The 12,737-nt window shown below is 47.0% G+C and overlaps 1 long non-coding RNA gene across 1 annotated transcript; it reads left to right on the top strand.

Moving 5' to 3' along the window:
• The first annotated feature begins 3,457 nt into the window (after positions 1-3,457).
• On the top strand, positions 3,458-11,926 carry LOC144584966 (uncharacterized). Its single transcript, XR_013539466.1, has 2 exons — positions 3,458-4,781; positions 5,256-11,926. It is a non-coding gene; the product is annotated as an uncharacterized LOC144584966 (long non-coding RNA).
• The last annotated feature ends 811 nt before the right edge of the window (positions 11,927-12,737 follow it).

Below are 12,737 nucleotides of genomic sequence, written 5' to 3'. Positions count from 1 at the left end.
GCTCTCTGCCCACCGTGCCCGCACCGCACTAGTCCCTGCGCGCACCGACTGAGTGTGCTCCCCCAGCCGGTCAGGCACTTGGAGGAGAGTGGAGGCAAGGTGAGGCGCGGGCGGAGCGGAGCCGGAGGCAGTGGCCATGGCCGGAGGGCGTGCGCAGGGCAGGGCGAGCGTGAGGGAGCCCTCAGCCCAGTGGTGGATTTCAGCAGGCCAGCAAAGGGTTCTGCAGAACTGATAATAAATTAGGTACCGGTTCTGTAGAACCGGCGCGAACCGGCTGAATCCCACCACTGGGTCCTGGGCAAACAGATGATCTTCTTTCTCCAGCTGGGAGATGAGCGCAGGTCTATAGACTTGACTGGGAACAAAAAAGGCAGTATGGTTACTGTTGAAATGCAAAAATATGGCTCCCAGCTTCCTTTTCAGGGACCACAACAATGACAGTGGCAGGACATGGGGCCAAGAAAGAGGTGATGCCCTCTACCTGTAGCACATGCTTGGCTATAGGGTGTCCCCGGGAAAGGCCAAAAGCAGGACACGGACGGGTTCTGGAATAAGGCCCAGGAAGACCCAGCTTCTTTCCATATCGATGAGCCTTTAGCATGTGGTACCTTGGCCTCATTTCCAATCCATTTTTCCCCCAGGTTCCATGATCTGAAACAGCAAATCCTAATAAGGATGCCCAGGGCACATGGGAAATTCCCCCAATGACCCCAGAGATAGTTATCTCGGTGCTGTTTTGCAGAAATGCCAAGGAAAGCAATTCAGTAAGATTAAGGTGGCATTAAGGCCTCTAGAGGCGCAAGCCACGATGGTCTTCTGTCAGAGGTCCTCTCATTGTGGATTCCTTCATCGATACGATGTTGGATTAAATGAGCCGAAAGGTCTGCTTGCATCACTAATGATGATTCTGCATTTCAAGTGGATTCATCACACATATTGCGTGTAGGAGAAAGAAGAAATTGATACAGTATGTTCTGTCCATAATTATACGGTACTCATTTGCTGTTAACTTTGTATATCCTTTCATCTTCATCCCAATAAAAAAGTGATTTACAAGATGAAAGTATTCAACCTTGTAGCCTGTCCATGCTGTTCCTTTATCTTCAAGCTCAGCCGGAACCTTGTTGCCACAGCAGTCTTGTATCTGGGTTGTTTTTTGTTTTGTTTTTGCTCATTCCATCATTAAAACGTCCAGACTGGATGGAATCCTCAGCCCTTTTTGCCAACAGGAACAGGCAATTGTGCTGTGTATGAAACAAGCCAAAGTGCCATTCCACAGGCTGGTCAGGAATCTAGTTCATAGGCCTTACCTCTAGGCCAGTTCAGTCCACCTGTCCAGGGACCTTTTGCCCAGGGTAGCCTTTTGACTTAAAAGTTGCACTCGATCAAGACATGCATAAATGGATTTGCCAAGGGCTTGCAACATGTCATCAGGAGGTTTGGGCTGAGGAGTCAGCAATATGCTGATGACACTCAGCTCTACCTCTTTTTTTCTACCAATCCAGGTGAGGCGGTTTCTGTGCTGAACTCGTGTCTGGACCTGATAATGGACTGGATGAAGGTTAATAAATTGAAACTCAATCCAGACAAGACAGAAGTGCTGTTAGTGGGTGCTTTGCCGGACAGGTTGGAGGGATATTTCCCTGCCCTGAATGGGGTTACACTCCCCCTAAGGGACAGGGTCAGCAGCCTGGGGGTGCTCCTGGACCCCAGTCTAACTCTGGAAGCCCAGGTGGACTCGGTGGCCAGGGGCGCCTTCCTTCAGCTGTGGAAATTGTACCAGCTACGGCCCTACCTGGACAAGCGGAGTCTCATGACAGTTACACAAGCACTGGTAACATCTCGTATAGATTATTGCAATGCGCTATATGTGGGGCTGCCTTTGAAAATGGTCCAGCAACGCAACTGGTCCAGAATTGAGCTGCGCGGCTGGTGAGTGGTGGGGCTGCTAGAGAACACATCAATGTAACTGTTTAAGTTACATTGTTTACCAGTTGCTGCCCGGGCCCAATTCAAAGTGCTTGTTTTGACATATAAAGCCCTAAACGGCTTGGGCCCTGGATACCTGGATACCATAATTCCTGGTCTCTTTGCAGAGATGGGGGGAAAGGGACCCCCTTTTTATGGGTGGATTGGTCTTCTAGAAGGACTCGTCCAAATCCCATGTTTGAGTCAAAGTCCTTGAATCCAAAGTCTGAGTCCTTGGAAACAAGTTTGGGGCCCTATTAAAAACAAGGTTTTTTTTCCCTCAGAAAAAGGGGAGAGGTTGGGTGGGTTCTGAGTTGAGCTTGAATGATTGGGAAAGAAACCCCCCCAAAAAACCCGGTCCAGTTTGAGTGGAGTCACTGGTCCTTCTCCACAGTGAGTTCCCTCTCCACTCCTGGCCTCCTTTCTGGGGGGGGCTTTCCCCCCAAACTCCTAGATGTCAATGCCCCCCCCAAAGCCCAGGGCTGGCCCACGTCTCCTTCGTACCTTCCGCTCTCCCTCCCCTCCCCCCACCCTCTTTGTCCTCCCCCTCCCCTCCCCCATCGCCCCCCTTTCCATTCAGGGGAAAAAAGGGGGAGGAAGAGGAAGAGCGGCGTCGAAGGGGAACCGGAGGTGGGAAGCCTGGCTCTCTGCCGCCCCACCCTCTAGGATTCTCCCCCCCCCGGGGAAGAAGAGGCCGCTTTGCAAGGGGGGAGGGGAAGGGATTCCTCGCGAGTTTCCCTCCAGAGGGCCGGCAAAGGAGGGGAGCCCTCGGTTGGGAGATTCAGGACTGATTTTTTTGGGGGGGGTGGGCTCAGGAGTGGCAGAGATGGAGAAAAGCCCGCCTGTTCTTCTCTTTCCCCCCCCCGCCAACCCCGGAGCCCCCCCCCCACAATCTGCTCGGTCTGCAAAGCACGGAAGGCCTCGCCCGGTTGGAGGGTTGGGGGGCGCAGGGGGGGTCCGTTTGTTTTGGTCCCTGCCCCCCTCCTCTCCCTCCTCTCATGGGGAGGGCTCAATTGGGTCCTCTTCGACCCCCTTCTTTCCCCAGATCTTGCAGGCAGCCTTTTTGGGGGGGGTGGCAGAGGGGGGGAAAGTGGGGAGCGTCCCCCCCGTGCTCTTTCTCCCCCCCAATTTCTCCTTCCTCCAGGAACCCCCTCCCCAAACTTCACCCCCCCAGGTCGGAAGTGGGGCGTGGGATGCAGTGGGGAGGAGAGAGAGAGGGAGAGGGGGGGGTCCCACAAATGGGGCTTCTGGGGTGAAGAGGGGGGGTAAGTTGGGGGCGATGGGGCTCCCCTCCTGCCCCCCCATGCCTGGCCTGCTATTCCCCCCCAAGTCTATGGTGTCTTAAGGGGGCACTCCCTCCGTCCCCCTGTGCCTGTGTGTTGGGGCTTGGCGCCTCCCGGATCGGGACCCAGACGGAGGTGGGGCGACGGAGGGGCCGGTCGGGTTGGGGGGGTGGGATCTTCACGCGGGGGGGGCTAGGAATGAGAGGTGGCCACTCTCAGGGGGGGAGGGGGGGCGGCTTCTCCGGACATGGCCGAGGTTCCCTCCTGCAGTTGCAAGGCTGTTTTTCCTTCTGGGTCTCCTCGAGGGGAAGGGGATTCAAAGGGGGGGGGGAGAGAGAGGATCTCTGAGGTCCAGATCTGGGAGCCCCCATGGGTAGGGAGACCCCACCCACCCCTGCAAGGCCCTAGTATTTTTTATTTATTTATTTATTTATTTATTTATTTATTTATTTATTTATTTATTTATTTATTTATTTATTTATTTATTTATTTATTTATTTATTTATTTATTTATTTAATTAATATCCCGCCTATCTAGCCAGAGGAGGGCTTCATCATCGACTGGGCGGGTGGAGTTTCCTTCCCTGCGAGGAGACCCCCCCCTTCCCCCCTGAATCCTGCCAACAGCAGCCCTGGTGGGTGGGGGGGGAGAAACGTGGGAAAAAGTAACTTGCCTCCCATCTCTTGCTCCCCCTTCGTGCCTCCCTCTCATGATGTGGGATGCTCCCCTCCCTCCCTTAAAGTCCTAGGTGGGGCTGGAGAGGAAAATGGGGGGTGGTGCTGGGGGGGGCAGGAGGGAGGAGGCCCCATCCCTAGCAACATGGCACAGGAGAAGTTGGGCTGGCGAAGGAGGGGGGCCTCCCTAACCCTTCGCTGCGAGGGGGGACTTCTACTGGACCTCTTGCTTTTTTGCACACACACACACTCTGGGATCTTTCTGGAGCGGAGGCTGAAAGGGAGATCCATCTCCCCAGGAACGGTCTTTCTTCGAAGTCGTTCTCCCCACCACCACCAAAACGCTTCAGGACTTTGGGTCCTGAAGGCGCTATCGAGGGCCGTCGGCTCTGCAAAAGACCTGCCCCCTCACTCCTCCTCCCAGGGGATTCGCCCTCCTGCCTCCAGTTCCTGGCTCTCCGTGGGATGGAGCAAAAAGGGGGCTTTGGAAAGAGGCCGGAAGAGGCTCCGGTCCTTCCACGTGGAGGGCAGGAGGAAAGAAGGACCGGAAAAGGCAGCCCAGCCTCTCCTTCTGGGGCGTCTCCCTCTCTGGGCAGGTCTTTTGTGGAGTGAATGGCTCTGAAGGGTCTGTTCCAGACCAAGTGACCACAAAACGCTTTCTTCTACTGCAGGGGCAACAGACACCAAGACCACCCCCACCCTCAGTGGCCGCCGTTCTCAACCCCGTGAAGTGACAAGAAGTAACAACTGGTCCCCTGAGAACAGAAATCCACTACATCACACGGGCTCTGGTGTTTTCTAGATGTTGATTTTGTTTACCATTTTTAGTGTAGCTTTGGTTTGATTCTCTTTAAGGTTTGTAGACTTGCTGTTTTTAAACTTTTAAATCTTGTGTTTTAAAGATTTACATAAGCTGCATTGTGACCTTTTTTAAGGAGAAAGGTGGGGTAAAATATTTCAGATAAATAGTGGGAGAAATACTATCTTGCATGATGATGCTTTCATCACAGGTGTCTGTGGGAAGCATGGTTCCTGTTGCTCTCTGGTTCCCAGCTGTTGCCCCCCCCTCCTCCCTGGGTTGGTGGAGGTTTGATCTCGGAGCCCGGCATGAGATCTTCCTTCCTTCCTTCCTTCCTTCCTTCCTTCCTTCCTTCCTTCCTTCCTTCCTTCCTTCCTTCCTTCCTTCCTTCCTTCCTTCCTTCCTTCCTTCCTTCCTTCCTTCCTTCCTAATAAAAACATGAGGAAGGCACATCCCAGAAGGAAATGTTTTTGATTTGCTTTATCCGTAAAGCCTCCCAGATGATCTTTTCTGTTTTTCTTTTCTCCTAGGAAGGGGCGAGACTGAGCTGAATTCCCTTTGCTTTTTCTGGGACCGAAAATAAAGAACCACATCCCAGATCCCTCCATCGTTTGCAAGGTCAGTGAGATTTCAAGAGGTGGCTTAAGTAGCCTTGCCCCCCCCCCCCCCGCACACTCTCTCCTCTGAGTTTCCCTGCTCCGGCAGGGATTTGAATCCAGGTATCCTGGTTTCCATTCTGGTACTCCATCCATGACACCACAGTTCTTCTTTCAACATGTGCAAAGTGGTGGTGTTTGGGGGTATGGTTTTCTTTTTATCTTATTTAGGTGTATTTTTAAAATAAAATCTCAATCCTGCTCACCCCAACCCCATGCTCACCAAGGGCAGGTCCTCTTGACAAGAGGCAAAACTTGGTCATCCTGATTTGGGGTGTGTGTGTGTGGGGGGTTCCCCTTCAAGTCTCCCTCCTCCTTCCCCCTGAACAGACAAGCCAGACGGGGGGGGGGTTTGCTTTGCACCATCAACTTTTGCTTAAAACTCTTATGATAGTCGATCAACAAGGAACGTCATTTCTGTTCCCACCTTCTCCTTCGATGGGAGGATAAAAGGGACGGTAGACTGAGGCTGAATGGGGGTTCAGCCCCCATTCAGGATGGGGGGGTCTTCCAACTGGGTGCACCTGATGTATGTGATTTGCAGGGTTCCTAACACTCGCTGGGCGTCCTGGACGCAACGCTGTCAATGTTGAACCAGATGGTGCCGGTGGTCCTATCTGCTCATTTCCCTATCAGACGTATTGCACAGCTGTGTCCCTGCCTGGACGCCCTGTCGCTCCCCAGATGGGTCCACACACAGAGAGTCTCTAAAGAAACCAGAAAGGTTGACTAAAGAACTTTCAACTCAGCTAAGTGTAAAAAAAATGTACAAGAAAAAAAAAAGACCCAAAGGATTATCGCTCCGTCAGTCTGACATCAATTCTTGGAAAGAGTCTAGAATTGATAATTAAGCAGACAGTTTGTAATTACTTAGAAAGTAATGCTGTCATTACTAGAAGTCAACACGGGTTTCCCAAAAAAACAAGTCATGCCAGACGAATTTGATCTCTCTTTTTGATAGAGTTACAGGCCTGGTGGATGAAGGGAACGTTGTGGATGTAGAATATCCTGAGTTCATTTTAAAAAAAATTATTTTCCAAATCAAATGCAACAACACAAAATACCTACTAACAATCTAAAACCCAGTGCCACCCCCCTGCCCACGGGACCTTTTGGAGTAATTCTTTTATTACTTTCCCTTCACTAATTCAAATTCAAGAAATCTACCCCAAATAGCATTAAAAATATTCAAACTTATTTCCTCTCCTTTCATCTTAAGTTCAGTAGTCAATTTGTCATTTAATGCAATGTCCCATATTTCATTATACCGATCTTCTACTTTGATATCATGTTTGTCTTTCCAATATCTAATAGTTTAGCACTTGTCATAAAATTATAAATCCATTCTTTTGAGTAATAATCAATTTCTAATTCATCAAAAATTGACAACAAAGCAATTTTTGAGTTAAGGTCAATCTCTTTTCCAAATGTATCATATATTTCCTTAAAAATCAATTTTCAAAATTTCTCAATCTACTTACAGTCCCACCACATATGATAATATGTGCCAATTTCTTCATCACATTTCAAACAGGCCTTAAAATATTCTGATTTTTTTTCTGTTCAATTTCACTGGAGTAATGTACCACCTTAAACTAATTTTTTAAAAAATCTCCTTTATTTTTACGGACATTAATCTTAAAACGCTCGTCTTCCAGATTTTTTTCCCAATCTTCTATTCTGATTTCTGTCGTTAAATTATGTTCCCAAATTGATATCAATCCTTCTATTTCATTCTCTTTCTCCTCCTGATCCAAAATTAGGTTATCAATTTTACTTAGTACTGCCTTCCTCAAACCATCCTTCTCCATGTCTTCATGTGATGATAGAAATTGTTCATACTTAGTACATTCTCTACGTTTGCCAATAATCCTCAACCATTCTTTAGTCCATCTGCCTCACTGGATATAATTGTACCATGACAGTTTATTAGTTTCAAGTTTAGCTATAATCTGATCCTTTGAGCTCATTTTAATCATCCAGCCCTTCAATCTGGCAATTTTTTTATCCTTAAACAAATCAACAAATCCCTTCAGGTTTGCTGGGAAATTTTCTATTCCAGTCACTAATTTTATTGGTGAAGTAAAAGGACAAAATTCTTTTGTATAGAAAAATTGTTTCGAAATGAGTGTTATGGTAGGAAATTGTCTCATTAGAAGCATAGCCCTAAAAGTTTACCAGACTCAAAAACAAAAGTAGTGTTCAACTCTAAACCAACACAGTCTTAAAAGAATTTAGCAACATGTTGACACTCCTTACCTTTCGCTCCAAAGGTTTATGAAGAAAAACTCCATCTTCAAAAGGAAGAAATGCATTTAAAAAGTAGTTTTATATACCGGCGATATGGAGGCTTATTTCTTAGCTGCTCATCCCTCCCGAGCGGAAGTGACATCCTAGCATATCTTGATTTCAGTAAGGCCTTCGACAAGGTCCCTCACAATATTCTTGCAAAGAAGGTAGCACAATGTGGGACGGACAGTGCTACTGTTAGGTGGATTTGTAATTGGTGGACTGACCAAACCCAAAGGGTGATCACAAACGGCTCCCCTTCGTTCTGGAAAGAGGTGACTAGTGGGGTGCCCCAGGGTTCTGTTCTGGGTCCTGTGTTATTCAACATCTTTATCAATGACTTGGATGAAGGAATAGAGAGCATGCCGATTAAATTTGCGTTCATTTAGTCGTTTAGTCGTGTCCGACTCTTCGTGACCCCATGGACCAGAGCACGCCAGGCCCTCCTGTCTTCCACTGCCTCCCGGAGTTCTGTCAATTTCATGTTGGTTGCTTCGCAGACACTGTCTAGCCATCTCATCTTCGGTCGTCCCCTTCTCCTCTTGCCGTCACACTTTCCTAACATCAAGGTCTTTTCCAAGGAATCTTCTCTTCTCATCAGATGGCCAAAGTATTGGAGCCTCATCTTCAGGATCTGTCCTTCCAGTGAACACCCAGGGTTGATTTCCTTCAGAATGGATAGGTTTGATCTCCTTGCAGTCCAGGAGACTCTCAAGAGTCTCCTCCAGCACCACAATTCAAAGGCATCAATTCTTCGGCGGTCAGCTTTCTTTATGGACCAGCTCTCACTTGCATACATCACGACAGGAAAAACCATAGCTTTGACTATTTGGACTTTTGTTGGCAAGGTGATGTCTCTGCTTTTTAAGATGCTGTCAAGGTTTGTCATCGCTTTCCTCCCAAGAAGAAGGCGCCTTTTAATTTCAGGGCTGCTGTCTCCATCTGCAGTGATCATGGAGCCCAGGAAGATAAAATTTGACACTGCCTCCATATCTTCCCCTTCTATTTCCCAGGAGGTGATGGGACCAGTGGCCATGATCTTAGTTTTTTTGATGTTGAGTTTCAGACCGTTTTTTGCACTCTCCTCTTTCACCCTCATTACAAGGTTCTTTAATTCCTCCTCACTTTCTGCCATCAGAGTGGTATCATTAAATTTGCAGATGATGATGATGATGATGATGATGATGATGATGATGATGATGATGATAATAATAATAATAATAATAATAATAATAATAATAATAATAATATAATTTATTGTCATTGTAAGTATATACACAGTATACCATACAATGAAATTCACAGACACCCAGAGACCAGACACATGCACACACATAACATTCCCCAAACACTCCCCACCCACTAGAAGTCCCCCACTAAAAATACAAACATCTACACCTCAGGCCAAGTAACACAGTCCAACTACTGGTGGTCTTTAAGCTCATTATTAATTGCAATTATAGCTCTAGGATAAAAACTATTTAGAAAACGTGTGGTTTTGATACCAAATTGGCAGGGGTTGCTAATTCCCCAGAGGACAGGATTAAAATTCAGAATGACCTTGACAGATTATAGTTATGGACCAAAACTAACAAAATGAATTTCGACAGGGAGAAATGTAAGGTCCTACAGCAAGGCAGAAAAAATGATCTGCACAGATCTAGGATCTAGGATGGAAGACACCTGGCTAGAAAAACAGGACCCGTGAAAGGGATCCAGGAGTCTTGGTAAACCACAAGCCGAACATGAGTCAGAAGTGTGATGCGGCTGCCAAGAAAGCCGATGCGATTCTTCGTTGCATACATAGGCGTATATTGACTAGATCAAGGGAAGGGATAGTACCACTCTATTCTGCTTTGGTCAGACCTCACCTGGAGTCTTGTGTCCAGTTCTGGGCACCTCAATTCCAAAAGGATGTTGACAACCTGGAATGTGTCCAGAGGAGGGCGACCAAAATGGATAAAGGTCTGGAAGCCATGTATGAGGAGCGGCTTAGGAAGCTGGGAATGCTTAGCCTTACAAAATGAAGGTTGAGAGAGGAAATGATAGCTGTGTTTAAATATTTGAAAGGGTGTCATGTTGAAGAGGAGACAGGTTTATTTTCCAGGGCTCCAGAGACTAGGACGCGGAGCAATGGTTTCAAACTACAGGAAAAAATATTCCATCTGAACATTAGGAATAACTTCCTGACGGTCAGAGCTGTCCGGCCGTGGAAGAGGCTGCCTCGAAGGGTGGTGGAGTCCCCTTCTTTGGAAGTTTTTAAGCAGAGGCTGGGTGGCCGTCTGTTGGAAATAATTTGATGGATGTTCCCGCATGGCAGGGGGTTGGACTGGATGGCCTCCGTGGTCTCTTCCAACTCTATGACTCTATGTCTCTAAGAATAGACTACAGTAACTCTCTTTAGGTGGGGCTTCCCTTGAGGCAGACACGAGGAGATGCAAGAGGGGCAGGGTCTCCTCAGTCCATCGCTCTCCCCCTCCGGTTGTCTCCTCTGGGAAGGCGATTCCATAGCCTTGTGTGGGTGATGGTTCTTCCGTTCTACATTGTCTCTTTTCTCCTTTGCTATTTGCATCCACACTTCCCTTTCAAGTCCATCCTGTACTCTCCCGTTTGCCCCAGGGGAAAGTTTTTCTGGCTGAGTGATGGTTCCTTCACCTTTCTACCTCTTCTCTTGATATCATCACATATGAATCCATGATTTCTCCATCCAGAAACCAACCCACCCTTCTAGCAATACCTTACTCTCTTCACCTCCACCGTACCGGCCTCCACTTCTCTCTAACTCTCTGTTCCTGGTCCTTCTTATTTCTAATCTCCTTCCTTTTCTCTTCACATCCTACGTGGGGGGGATGGCGTTTCCCCTTTTCTCCTTTGTCCCATTTCCTCTTTTTCCTGTCTGGATGCTCCTCACGGATACAATGGAACTGCGGATCAAGACTCCACACTCACTTTGTGTCCAAGACACATCTAACACATTCTATCAATCAGTCCCAATCCCAACCACCAAGGCAATACTTAACAGTCTACTCTTCTTACATTGTTCCATGCACGGAGTTGCCTGGTTGTTAGATTTGTGCCCAACAAATTTTCCCTGTCTGCTTCACCGTGGTGTCATATGTCTCGGATTGTTCCATCTGCGCAGCCAAGGTCCCTGCCAGAGAAAGCAGGCCGTTGAAATCAATGGGACGCATCTCCCTGTTTTCTCAGCAGTGGACCATGGCAGGAGACTTGGATCCGGGATGAGCCCCCAATCGAGAGAAATGCTCACACCCTTGTTACTTAATACAGTAACCAGGCAACCACGAATGCAAGCAGCTGTCTTTTATTAAAAAGCACTTTTTCAAAAGCGGGTGCCCTAACTGGGTAGGCACACCCACCAATACGGGTAACACAATATTTCTCCCCTACACCCGGCCGCAGGATCCCTCCCTTGTTTCCCCATTGGTCTGGCTACTCCAAGGTGTGCAGCCTATCCGGTGCACCTAAACCAATCACAGGAAGTCCCGCCTCTGTTTACATCTCCCACTCCTCTCTTTACCTAGATCCCTCTTATTTATTTCTATCCTTATTTTTTCAATGTTGCCTTTTCCTAATCTCTCTGCGGTCTTTTTAACTGTAGAATACTTACAGTTATATGTGTAGAATAAAGAGAGAACTGTATTTTAAGATATGTATAAATATTAGTAAGATATTGTATTTGCATGTACGTAGCTGTTTGTTGACGAAGGCAAACGGCAAGCTTTCCCCTCATAAAACAGAATGATTAAGGGGGGAGGACTGTGGTGTTGAGAGAGGTCAACTGGTGACCAGCGTAAAGGAGAGAATGTGTCGTGGGCCTCAGGTTAGTGAAATAATCTGGGGACACGTAGGGGCATGGCAGAATTAATATTTAATATTAATATTTAATTTAAATATTAATCAATTAATTAATTTTACTTATTAAATTAATATTGGATCAATTACTCAATCATCCTGTCCTTGCAGGGACTTGCAAAAGCAGCCTTTACCTTCCTCCTTTTCTCTCTCCAGATTGGTCAATGCACAGATTATATGTGAAGGTTTGGGGTGCGGCAGATGTTTAGGTTGCCTAGGTATTTATACTCTTTTACCTGTTCTATCTTGTGCCCATTCAGATTCCATTGAAGTTGCTTCCATGCCTTTGAGAAAACCAAAATGTTGGATTCATCATAATTTACTTACATTTTGTTTTTTGTCCAGTTATTCCACAGTTCTGTTGATTAAACATTTCAAACCTGGACAGGAGCGTGAGATGATAACAGCATCATCTGCATAAAGCAATAACGGGACACGATGCATCCCCAATTTTGGTGGATGGCCCTCCACACTGGCTAGAAAGGGGGCTAAATCATTTGTAAAAAGGTTGAATAGGAAGGGAGCAAGAATGCGGCCTTGCTTCACTCCCTTGTTGGTTGGAAATTGATTAGTTAATTCCACTTTCCAAGAGACACAAACTTGGCATGTTGTGCCAGAGTACAGTGGAGTCTCGACTTGTGAACTTAATCCGTATTGGAAGGCGGTTCGCAGGTCGAAAAGTTCTCAGGTCGAATCTGCATTTCCCATAGGAATACATTGAAAACCATTTAATCCGTATCTGCTCTTTTCCGTCCATAGAAACTAATGGAAAGCTGCTATTCCACCTTCTGCTGCTAGAGGGGGATATTTTTCTTCTTTTTTTCTTAGGTCAAGAAAATTTATTATTTATTTATTTATTTTATTTATATCCCGCCTATCTAGTCAATAGACCACTCTAGGCGGCTCACAACAGGGGTACAACAATAACTAAAAACGAATTTACAAAGAAGAAAACTTTCAATCATGAAATTATAAACTAAGAAAAAGAAAAAAGGAAAATCAGGATTAGCTAAGGGGGGGTGGGGGGAAGGCCTGCCGAAACATCATTGTCTTTAATTGCTTTTTAAAAATACCCAGCGAGGGGGCCACGCGAATGTCCGGGGGAAGGTTGTTCCAGAGGCGAGGAGCCACCGCCGAGAAGGCCCGATTTCTTGTCTTCTCCTTCCGGGTCTCCCTCAGCGTTAGGCTCCTCAA

Source organism: Pogona vitticeps, chromosome W, assembly GCF_051106095.1.
Source record: "Pogona vitticeps strain Pit_001003342236 chromosome W, PviZW2.1, whole genome shotgun sequence".
Taxonomy (NCBI): Eukaryota; Metazoa; Chordata; class Lepidosauria; order Squamata; family Agamidae; genus Pogona; species Pogona vitticeps.
The sequence above is the reverse complement of the archived record's forward strand: the minus strand, read 5'-3'. Positions and strand labels throughout refer to the sequence as shown.